This window comes from Neolamprologus multifasciatus, chromosome 23 (assembly GCF_963576455.1).
Source record: "Neolamprologus multifasciatus chromosome 23, fNeoMul1.2, whole genome shotgun sequence".
Lineage (NCBI taxonomy): Eukaryota > Metazoa > Chordata > Actinopteri > Cichliformes > Cichlidae > Neolamprologus > Neolamprologus multifasciatus.
In genome coordinates this window covers 26,179,511-26,190,814 of record NC_140460.1, presented here as the reverse complement: position 1 = coordinate 26,190,814, position 11,304 = coordinate 26,179,511, and the positions used below count along the sequence as shown (strand labels likewise).

At 39.2% G+C, this 11,304-nt stretch overlaps 2 non-coding genes across 2 annotated transcripts; both read left to right on the top strand.

The window, feature by feature from the left end:
* The first annotated feature begins 5,075 nt into the window (after positions 1 to 5,075).
* On the top strand, positions 5,076 to 5,148 carry trnar-ccu (transfer RNA arginine (anticodon CCU)). Its single transcript has one exon. It is a non-coding gene; the product is annotated as a tRNA-Arg (tRNA).
* Positions 5,149 to 5,154: 6 nt separating this feature from the next.
* Positions 5,155 to 5,226, top strand: trnam-cau (transfer RNA methionine (anticodon CAU)). Its single transcript has one exon. It is a non-coding gene; the product is annotated as a tRNA-Met (tRNA).
* The last annotated feature ends 6,078 nt before the right edge of the window (positions 5,227 to 11,304 follow it).

The window sequence follows — 11,304 nt, the reverse complement described above, 5'->3', positions numbered from 1 at the left end:
TCATCTCAATCAGCACCTCAGATTAGTGCAAAATGCAATATTAAGACATTTCAGCCAAGAAATTTCCAACGCAAATCTAAAGCTATAATTTCCCCTAACACACCACCGCTGATGAATTCTCCCGGTTATCCCATGTGGATCCTGAGCTGTGTGTGACCCCTTACTTTGTCAAGCACTGCCCTCTGGTGGCTGAACACTTCAAATGCACCAAATCACAGCAGCACCGCAGACTCTTGTGCATCCAATGTAATAAACAGCATCAAAACAAAGCGTAAAATTAACGGAGCACACTGACAGTGCAGGGAAATGCTGGCACCTAGTGGCTAAATTAGATATTACTGGGAGATGAAGCTGAAGGTGCTTCGTATGCAGTGCTGGGAGATCTAGACACGTGTAGATTTCACACCAGAGTAGATAGGGTGTTGTTTAAGTTATTCCACAATAAGGAAACTGAAGTTTGTGGATTTTAATAATGTGTTATTAAAAACAGTATTTAGCAGGTGGAAGAAGAAGTGTTCAAGATGAAAGAGGAAGATCACAGAGAAGCCTGATGGATGTAGTGAAGGAGGACAAGCAGAGGGTGGCAGAAGATCTGCTAGGACGACCTCTAAAGAGAGACACTGAAAGAAGAAGAAGAGCTTATAAAGTATGAATTACATATGACAGCATAAGCTTATTGATAGTGATAATCAGTATTAATTCATCTTTTCATTATTCAGGTAGACGTCTCATTTCAAGGGCGACTTCTCCAACAGGACAGCAGACATCACAAAAAACAAACAAACAACAGGCTGACATATGCAGATCACATGGAATATAAGAACAAATAATCTGCCCTATAATTAGAGTTAATATAGTTTTTACTTTTATTTCATTTTTGCTTTGAATTCAGTTTAGTTTCAGATAATTTCGAGAGTGACTTCAATCAATATTGTATGGAGGGCGTGTGTCAAAGGACAAAATTAGGACATGTATTATCATAAAAGCACAGACGTTTTTGAAAGTCTTGTAGATATTTAGTCTCAATAAACACGTCCCTCAGTGTCTAATTAGGAAAGCTGTAAACAGATACTAAAACCAAGGAAATTACTTCTATATTTTATTACAGTTTGGTTTTCCAGGTTCACAAAATCGCTTCATTGAGTAAATTTCTTTTTTTTTTAATCTAGTTTTGGCATTTATTTTAATTAACTAAAATATTGTATTCACATTGTGTTTTAGTTTTTAGTTTAGTTTTAGTTAATTATTTAGTTTTTTTAGTTTGTTTTTTAGTTAAAACAAAGAAATCTATTTTCTCTTGAAACACGTTTTTTTCTATCTTTTGTTTGTTTGTTTGCCTAGTTCTGAGTCTCATGGAATCTAGTCTCTGTCACTGGAAATTGATCTTTTTTCTCACCCTCTGTAAAGCTGAATTTTCGGTTAGCATCTCAAGACTTACTCAGAAACAAGTTTAAATATTGAGGCTAAATTTGGACTTTTTTTCAGTGGCACAAACAAGCTTCCGTAGAGTCTGAGGATATGTGAAAGTAAGATTCTGGGGGTGTCCAAATTCATGGGCTGCATCCTCCTGAGGATGCATTTGTAGACCCATTACATCACAGCGACACAACGAAGGCTTTCCAAATTCATAGACTCTTCCGAATGCGGCTGACAAATGCGCCCTCATTTTCCCCAAATTTGAAGAATGGGTCGGGTGTGTCCTTCGTGGCCCACCATATCCCAGAATTCATAGCGCGGCCCAGCTAATTCCAGTTTCCAACAATGGAATTAACTCTTTCTGGGTCACAAAATAAACTTTTAAGATATTTTCAGGCGAGAATGTAGCTGTGTAAACTTCAAATATCTGCTCGGTTTATCAAGACACCACATATTTGCAAATTGCTCCGACATTTTCGGCGACGTCTGTTACCCACCAGCTCCATAGCTAGCTGGGAGCTTGAGGGACACTAGAGCCGGCGAGAACGCTACTCAGGTTAAAAGTGATGTATAAGTAACTTAGACAACCTAAAAATGTTATTCTTTGGCTTTTTTCAGTGTTTTATTTGTTCCTGAGTAAATCGGTTTGGCTGAGATCAAAGTTAGTTTTCACACAGCTGAATAAACATCAAACAGAAAACTGATTAAACAGAAGTGTGAGATGGTCTAGAATTTACACCAGTGTCCTGTTATATTTTAGGTAGAAAGGAGCAGACGGCTGAGATAATTAAACTCCACCGAGACAGCGGTGACGCAAATCTGAAAGCTAGGCCGTCCAACTTCACAGCCGCTCACTTCTGGTCTACTCGACCTTCTGAGGACCCGGCCCACGTAGACCGTGAAGGACGGGTCCTCAGGAGGATGCAGCCTATGAATTTGGACACCCCTTCTGAGAGAGTGCAGCTGGGACTAAGCCGAACCAATAGGCTGTGCCAGAATGGTATGTTATACTATGAATTTTGATATCAGTCCACTACCAAGTGGCTACAGGTCCAGTATTGCTGATACCAATAGCGATACCAACTTAGTTCATACAGTAAAACACACCTTTCAGCTTTCCGTGCAGTTTGAAACTGGAATGTAACCGTCTCTAAAACACTCTGAGTCGCTTCTCTTTTAAATGTTTTGCATAAATAAAACACACTTCACAGTAAACACAAAAATTATTTTGAGATATTTTTCACAGTTCATGCTTGAGGTTTTTTTTCACCTCCAATAAACTAATTTATTCAACACAATTCAGTGGGCTGATTAAATTATTTGAATGTCTATAATCTAATATAATCTGTAGGTAATCACTCTGATAAAGCTGTGATCAGTAACACTTTAGCATCAACTAATACTGAAGATCCGACATTAGTCATGACTGAAACATTACTTTCGCACTATATTATCACTGTATATACTTTTGCTCTCGGAAAGCACTCTCTTAGTGACCTTTGACCTCTGTACTGGAGATCTGGGTCTGACTGAGGGGCTATCTTCCTCCACGGGTGGTGTTTTATGCCTTTATAAAAGTTGGTGGTGCCATAGTGGAAAATTCCCTACCAACATGCACCAGTGTTTGCAATGTTGTCATTTACAGACGTAAACTTCATCCATGATGCTCTTTTGTCTTATGCTGGCCTACGTGTCACTGCTAAACACAGCGGGGAGGCGGGGGCGGAACAACTTACAGGAGTACCAATAATTATCGGTGTTGATATCGATATTTGGATTAATTGCAGGGGCGGGCAGAACGATCCAATTATCGATAGTATCGATACCAACACTGGTATCAGTATCAGATCGATACGAATGCATTCGATCGATACTTTTTTCTATCTTCAATTTCCAGAATGAATTCCGCTGAACTGTGTTAAATACATTTTTATTATTGTTTTTTTAATGAAAAAAATATACCCAAACATGCACTATGAGAAATAAATGAAGTTTTTCCACGTCACGTCAGTTCTTTTTAGCCTGTAGCTCATTTAAAAAGCAGAAGCTGACCCAAAGTCCTTTAAAGACAGATGCATTTACATTCCAGCTCTCTTTTAAAAAAAACCTCACAGTATCAATATATAAGAAAAGTTGAAAGGTATTTTTTTTTTAACTGTTAACTAATTATTGTGAATAGTAAAAACACAACACTCTTATTTTGTGTTCATTAAAATGTGTCCAGAATGCACGATGATTCAGCTCCTGAATCATGACACACTTCTCTGACCTACATAAGTTCGCTGTAAAGGTTAAAAGTATCAATATTTACTTGGCATCAGATCAATATCAAAATTTGCAGTATTACAGAGCACTAATCAATCCACCCACCTCTAATGGGCATACAGATGCAAAGATGGCTACTTACCAGCAACAAGAAGGGAACATTGGTTTGCAGTATTTCTGCAGTGTTTAAAACTGCATAAAGTAAAATGATAGACAGCATTGAGCTTGTTCAGGCTCTGGTCAGCAGCATTTACAAAGAGCAGATCACTGTGTGTCCTCGTCTGGAGACAGAAAAAGAAGTTGAGTTTCTGCAGTGTTTAAAACTGATTGATTATCAATAATAATATTTCTGATCAGTAAAAAGCAGCTTGTTACTGCTGAGTGGTCATGATTCATTAAAAGGTTGTGCAGTTCTGTTTTTCAGTTTTTGGACTTTTTCTCCAGTTTAATTATTCTGTTTTTTGGTGAAATCACATTAAACAACACAGTTTGCATGTGTTTACAGCAACGTGGCATCTAATACACACTGCTACGCGGAAGCCAAAAGGCTTGGAAAGCAATGCTTTAATGTATATGCTGTATTTTTAAAAGCTGTTGGATTATTAGGTGTGTAAAAGAAAGAAAAGCTATTAAATAAATGTAATGGAGAAAAAAGCAGTGCAATTAAAGAAGTACATAATGTTCTGGGTATCCTTATACTTACACAGTTAATTTCTCTTTATTTAGCAGATTTAAAAATTAAAAAAAAAAAATCTATTAATACGGTTTGCCGTATTATCATAGATACTTCCAACTAACCATTTTCAGAGGAAGACTTTTTGTTTGTGAAAGCCCTTCTAGCTCAGGGGATGAATTAGTGTGTCTATACATAACAAATAATAATAACTTAGCAAAGAAAATTGTATGTTAAATTGTATTTTTAGGCACTTTGTTACTAGCAGCCTGTCACAAAAATGCAAAATTTGCTCCCATAAAATGAAGCCTTATTAGTCAGGGCCCATGCACAGTAACACTGATCTCATAAGAAATGAGTTTTTCAGGTACGTACAATGTTAAATAAACTATAAAGCCAATTACATATCCAAGCATCCAAGACATTAATAGAGAAATAAAATCTAATTATGCATATACTCATCAGCCACTTCATTATGTACACCTTTCAAGTACTCGGTTGGACCTCCTTTTGCCTTCAGAACTGGTAAAAATTTAGCAAAATGCTAAATAACGTTTGATGTAATTCAACCCAGTGATTCAAATCTCAGTTTCTCTCTGGTCCACATGTGGTTTCATGAATCTCCAAAGACAAGACAAGTGAGTTTGGCAGCTAAATGGCTGTTCTGCTGCTTGTCACAATGTACCAAACGTGCTCTATTGTACCAGCTGTAAACAGAGCCGCCCCAGTGGCCTAATGGATAAGGCACTGGCCTCCTAAGCCAGGGATTGTGGGTTCGAGTCCCATCTGGGGTGACTTCCAGCAGAGTGGCGCAGCGGAAGCGTGCTGGGCCCATAACCCAGAGGTCGATGGATCGAAACCATCCTCTGCTAAGCCTTTTAGTAGTTGTCACTGGAATGGAAATAGTTCATACTTGTCATTGCTTGTACCTCTGACACCTTTTACCCTTCAGAGTTGCTTTAATCTTTTGTGGCACAGATTCAATAAAGTGCTGGAAACATTTCAACAACATCACATAGTTCCTGCATATTTGTTGGCAACACATCCATGATGTGAATCTCCTGTTCCACCACATCCCAAAGTTGCTTTACTGGATTGAGATCTGGTGACTGTGGAGGCCGTTGGAGTACAGTGAACTCAAGACACCAGTTTGAGATGATGTGAGCTTGGTGACATGGTGTGTTATCCTGCTGAAAGCAGCTATCAGAAGATGGTGCACTGTGGTCGTAAAGGGATGGTCAGCAACAATACTCGGGTAGGCTGTGATGTTTAAATGATGCTCAGTTGGTAGTAAGCAGTCCGAAGTGTGCCAAGAAAATGTCCCTCACAGCATTACACCACCAGCATCCTGAACTATTGATACAAACCAGGATGGATCCATGCTTTCAAAGTAAAAGTTTTTCTCTTTGCATAGAAATTTGATTGGATGTTCGAGTTTCAAGCTTCAAGCTTCAGTCGAAGCGTCTCGTGTGGAAAACCTGAGGAAGGTAGTGATTGATGGGGCTTGGAGGAAATAAAAAGATCCCTCTCTCTTCTTTTATAGCGGTATTGTGGTGAACTCTAATGTGTTGTAGCCTCACATTACAATACATTTAACCACCTTACCTTTAACAGGTAAACCTCAGAGCTGCTGATGTGTTCTTACCCCCTTGAACCTTTATGCCCTCCTTTTTTCCCTGTTGCTTTAATTTAGTAATCATTTTAACTGTGTTACATGATTTGTTTTTTGCAAGAAATTTCCTTTTTAGTAAGATTTGTGAAATCCAACTTGAGCCATAATCAAAAAAATGAAACCTTCAATTAGTTTTAGGATTTTAACCATTTAAAATCCTAAAAATGTTTAATTATCCGAATTACTAGATTTTATTTTAAACAACAACAACAACAACAAAAAATAAACAGAAAAAAGAAAGAAACAACAGAGTCTTGGACATGTCAGCAACAAAACCAATTTCATTGTAATAACATTTTTTGATACTCCCTCTCGACACCTTTGTGGCCAAAATTCCTCATTCACTTCCATTGCAGTATAAATCCATGCACTCTCTAATGTTAGCATTTAATTTTACGGTAGTGATATTTGACAGTTTGAAATCTCCTCTTGCTTTTTAAAGTAAAGCAGTTTGATCCTAGAACTTAGTCCTCATTCATGATTTCATTATGTTTATAATCTATTGCTATTTCTTTTCTCTCACTAAGAGTTAGTTAGTTAGTCAGACAGCCTCCTGATTTTCCCGGGTTCAGCTGTCACTTCCCTCCCTGAGCCTGGTTCTGTTAGAAGTTTCTTCCTGTTTAAAGGGAGTTTTTCCTTCCATCTGTCACCAAGTGCTTGCTCAAAGGGGACCTTGCGATTGTTGGGATCTGTATTGTTGTAGGTTCTTTACCTTACAATATACAGTAAAGTGCCTTGAGGCAACTGTTGTTGTGATTTGGCGCTATGTAAGCAAAACTGAATTGAATTTAAAAAGGGAGGGTTAACTGGTTACTATATATACGGTTTATGCAAGTGAACTATATAAACTAAAGTTGTTAAGGGGTAAACGCAGCCTTCCTAGCTTAAATGTTTTAAGTATTCACATCTGATTTCTGTCGTCCTCTTTGCTATTCTGTGATGCAGTATTTAAAGGGTGGGAAACCTGGACTAAGTGAGATGTCAGATTTGAGCGCCACATTATACGTGTAATAACAGTTTAAGGATATAATCCATCACTGCTGTCCTGCGTCACGTCAGCCCGTTGAGTAAGGAGGAGTTGGGGGGGGGGGGGGGGGGGGGGGGAGAAGTTGATCCGTCTGCCTGGGTCATCGTTTGTCAACGTATTAGATGACAAATAATTGGTCATTCATCAATAACAATAGATGAAAGCTGAAATGATTTATTGCCTTTATGACAAAAAAATGGGCTGGCTGTGAAGATGGTGATGATGATGACGATGATGGAGCTCTCAGGTCAGCCAAGCAGAAAGATGAGAGGGAGAGGGGAGGAAGATTAAAAAATGAGCAGATGTTGGATGAAAACTAAGAGGTAAATCTGGAGGAGGAATAAATATTCTACAGCAGCACCCTTTGAGAAGTTAAAAAGCTAAATTCTCCCTCTTATCTGGTAGAGGCTGCTCTGCATTGACCAGCTATCAGGTCATGATGGATCGCTCCAGCCTGACAAGCACAGTGCAGTCCTCTTATCGATCACCTCAGATCCCTGCTTGATTACCACCTCGGTGTGATACTGACAGAAGCCCTCTCTGCTCTCTGCTGCTATCAGGACTGCTGTGGACGACGTTTGGGATTAAAGCTGGATGATACACTGAAAATACTGATGTTTACACTCTCTCCAGTTTGCGATTGTGCCTCCCAGAATGATCAGTTCTTGGTCATGCACGCAAACAAACAGGATTTTAGTTTTCTATCTCATGGTTGTCGTGTTTAAGAAAGAGAGAGGACCATAAATGCAGAGCTGTAGGCGGACATTCATTTAAAGTCTTTTACTGAAGGAAAACCAAAATCCATGAAAGAGCACAGGAATACTGTGGAACACAGAGAGCTAAGGAATAGTTAACAAAGGCTAAGAGGAATAAAGAGGATAACATGATAGAAGGCTAAATGGAAATGAGGGCTATAAAAACTAATCAAGAAAATGGGACTGAGGAATTTAAAACTAAACACTAAGGCTACCAAAAGAAAACAGGAAACGCCTAAACAGGGGAACATCCCAGTGTTACCCATGTATTGTCAAGTCTCCGTCCGTGAAGTCAGGGAAAAGTGAAATAAGGAATTTAACAAACTCATTCGTAACAAAACACACAGCAAATAAAGAAATGACAGAAGTCAAAATGCTGTCGTACACGTACTGTCATTGCTCCAGGCCTTTGTAATCCTCTCCCCCCTCCTCCTCCTGTGTGCTCCTGCCTCTATCGTCTTGTTCAGCGTTGGTCCTAATGTGTTATTCATCCTGTTTTATTCTGAAGGTTTGAACCTTGTACTTTTGTGGATTCCTGTTTTCACAGTTTTCACTGTTGTTACTGATCTCAGTAACAACAGAAAGCAGCCTCAGCACACTTAAATTGAACTGGGAATAGTTAAGAGCTGCACCTGATGAACCGAGAGCTCTGGCTCGGTTTAAACACTGAATTAGAGTCAGAAAGGTTGGTGAGGATTCCTGGAGGACTTAGCAAGAAGGGCTAAAGATTTTTAATTGGCAGGTTTTTCAGCAAAACTAAAATGCAAATGTAAATTTTTAAAAAGAAGATTTAATTAAATGCTTCATTTTCAAAAAAAAAAATAAAATTCATTTTTAATCAATTTTTATTTCATAGTTCAGACTTTATCTTTATCTTACTTTTTTTTTCATTGATTGTACTTATTTGTATTTTTGTATTTTCTTCTGATATTTGTACCTGAGCTGCGGTGATGCAAAAATTTCCTCATTGTGGGATCAATAAAGTCTTATCTTATCTCTTATCTTTAAGGGGTTAAAGTGAGGGTGGAGCTAAAATGGCTTGTTTCACTTGTATCACTCATGCAAATCTACTCTAGTGAAGTTCAGCACTAAAATCCAAGAACTGGAGATAGAAATGAAAATAGATGCATTTTAAATTAAAATGCAGTATTCAGGTAGAAATGAATGAGCGCTCACTTTAAAAGGTCATAAAACACATGTAAGATGGAGCATGTGCGATGTGCGAGGCACAACCTCGATGGAGCCAACTAACAAGAGACAGCTGAGACGAGGCTGCTGATTCAGTGATTCAGTTACTTCTTGGTGCTTGATGATGAAGTGAAGCTCCTGATTATTTGTGGTGTAGGTTGCTTTTATAGTCACTGATTGCTGTAGACAACAGCCTCTGTCACCAGCCAAGAATAAGTGGTTTACAGTGGTTGGCAGGCCCGTCCCCACTGAAACCTCTGAAAATGAGATAAACCTTTTATTTTGTCTGTTTTTCAGTGTATATGTTTTTTTTTTAAATTCATCCCCAGAAGAAGCTCCAAAGGCTCTGTCTCAGACTGAAGACTTTCAGGTGCTTTTGTTTGAAATATCTTGAAGTTCAAACGCTTCTGCGTTGTCTCATCTTCGCTTCTAAATGTCTAGGAGAGACATTTTTGTGTTAATTTGTCAGAGTATATAATACCGTTTAGAGGACGGGAGAAAGTGCCTCTGTGCCTGTCACCGTCATGGCAGCTGCTTCATCTGCGCTGAGCACTGAGCCAGCCAATGAGTCGCAGCTATCAAAAGTCATAATCTCTGTATTTACGTGGCCGGTAGCCGAGCTGGCAGGTCTTCAGTCACAGAACAAACTGGATCCACGACCTGCCAAAGCGGCGTCCGAATCAATAGATCCAGTTACAGTAAGAGGCCGTTTATCTCATCATCTCGGAAGGAATTACTGCTCGCTCAGTGGCTCTCTCGTTGCATTCTGGGAAAGCTGACAGACACTGGGAGCTCTGTGGCGGTGGCGGAGGGTTGTTGAACGTGTAGGTAGGGGTCCAATTTTGAGGATAAATGATAGTGGATTTTTGTACAGCCACTGGAATAGGAGTTTGCCTTTATTCTTTTATTTTTAACTGTTTTATTTTTTATTTTCTGCTCAGTTTTATATTCATTACTCTGCTTTTCACTGGATTGTCTCTTTATTTGTTGTCTTTTGTCCATTCCTGCGTTTTCTTTTTAAAATCTCCTCTTAGTTTGTGATCTCAGCCTTTTTTCTTGCCGCTTAACATCATTAAAACTTTCCACATCCCTTGTTTCTTCTGCACTTTATCCCCAAAATTTTATTTCAGTGTAATGTTTTTTAATTGATAGTTAAAAACTGCCTCATTTATGATTCCTTAGGTTGAAGTTCAAACTGAGTAATCAGAATGGAGGAGAAGGGGGATTAAACTGACTTTGAATCTGACATAGTTGTCGGTCGGAGTATTTCAAAAACAGCTGATCTACTGACGTTTTTCAATGATCCCTGGAGTTTACAGAGGTGGTGGAGCAGCAGATTAACATCATGGATGTGCAGCTGATAAACATGCAGAAACTGTGATGTTGTTATGTCAACCAAAATCTCTGACAAATGCTTCCAGCACTTTGTTGAATCTGTACCACAAGGTATTAAAGGTGTCCAGTCAGGTACGAGCAATGACACGTCCAGTGAGTGTATAAATGAACTATTCCATTCCAGTGACAACTACTAAAAGGCTTAGCAGAGGATGGTTTCCAATCCATCAACCTCTGGGTTATGGGCCCAGCACGCTTCTGCTGCACACTCTGCCAGATGGGACTCGAACCCACAATCCCTGGCTTAGGACGCCAGGGCCTTATCTGATGCTTTCATGTGAACATGGAACAAAATCTCACCTTTTTGAAACGGTGTCACGAAGAATTATGATGCCTGATGCCATTAGCGATCGATTTGAGTGGATAAGCCCAGAGATTTTATTGTGAAAGTTCAGACTCTAGTAACTTAAATTTCATTCCTTGTTTTGTTTGCTTTTTTGATGGAAAAGGAGACAACACTGGAGCACACCTAATACGATTCAGTAGGAGCACAGAATGTAAAAGAAGCTTCACTAACTTAAGATATATAAGAGATGACATAAAATGCCTGGAAACAATTTGAAACCGGACTTTTCCCTCATATTAAAGAACACATACAAATACAAACAAAGGAAAAGCGACACATGACACTATACTTCCATACATACTCAGCAACTTAACTGTGAAAGCCTTCCACCTTTCCTCTCTCCTCTCCTCCTTCTTTCTTGCTCCCTCACTCCTTCCCTCCTCTGCCCTCGCCTTTGCTGCCCTGCGGTGTCATCTGGACTTCCTTGCAGATCACGGTCTCCTCTCTTCTGCTTCTCTGACTTCTGTAATTCTGTTCACTCTCCCCTTCCTGAGTAATTGAAGTAATTTCCCACCTTGGCTATGATGAATGTGTCCCGCGCTCCCACCGTGCCCTTCTACTTTAGTC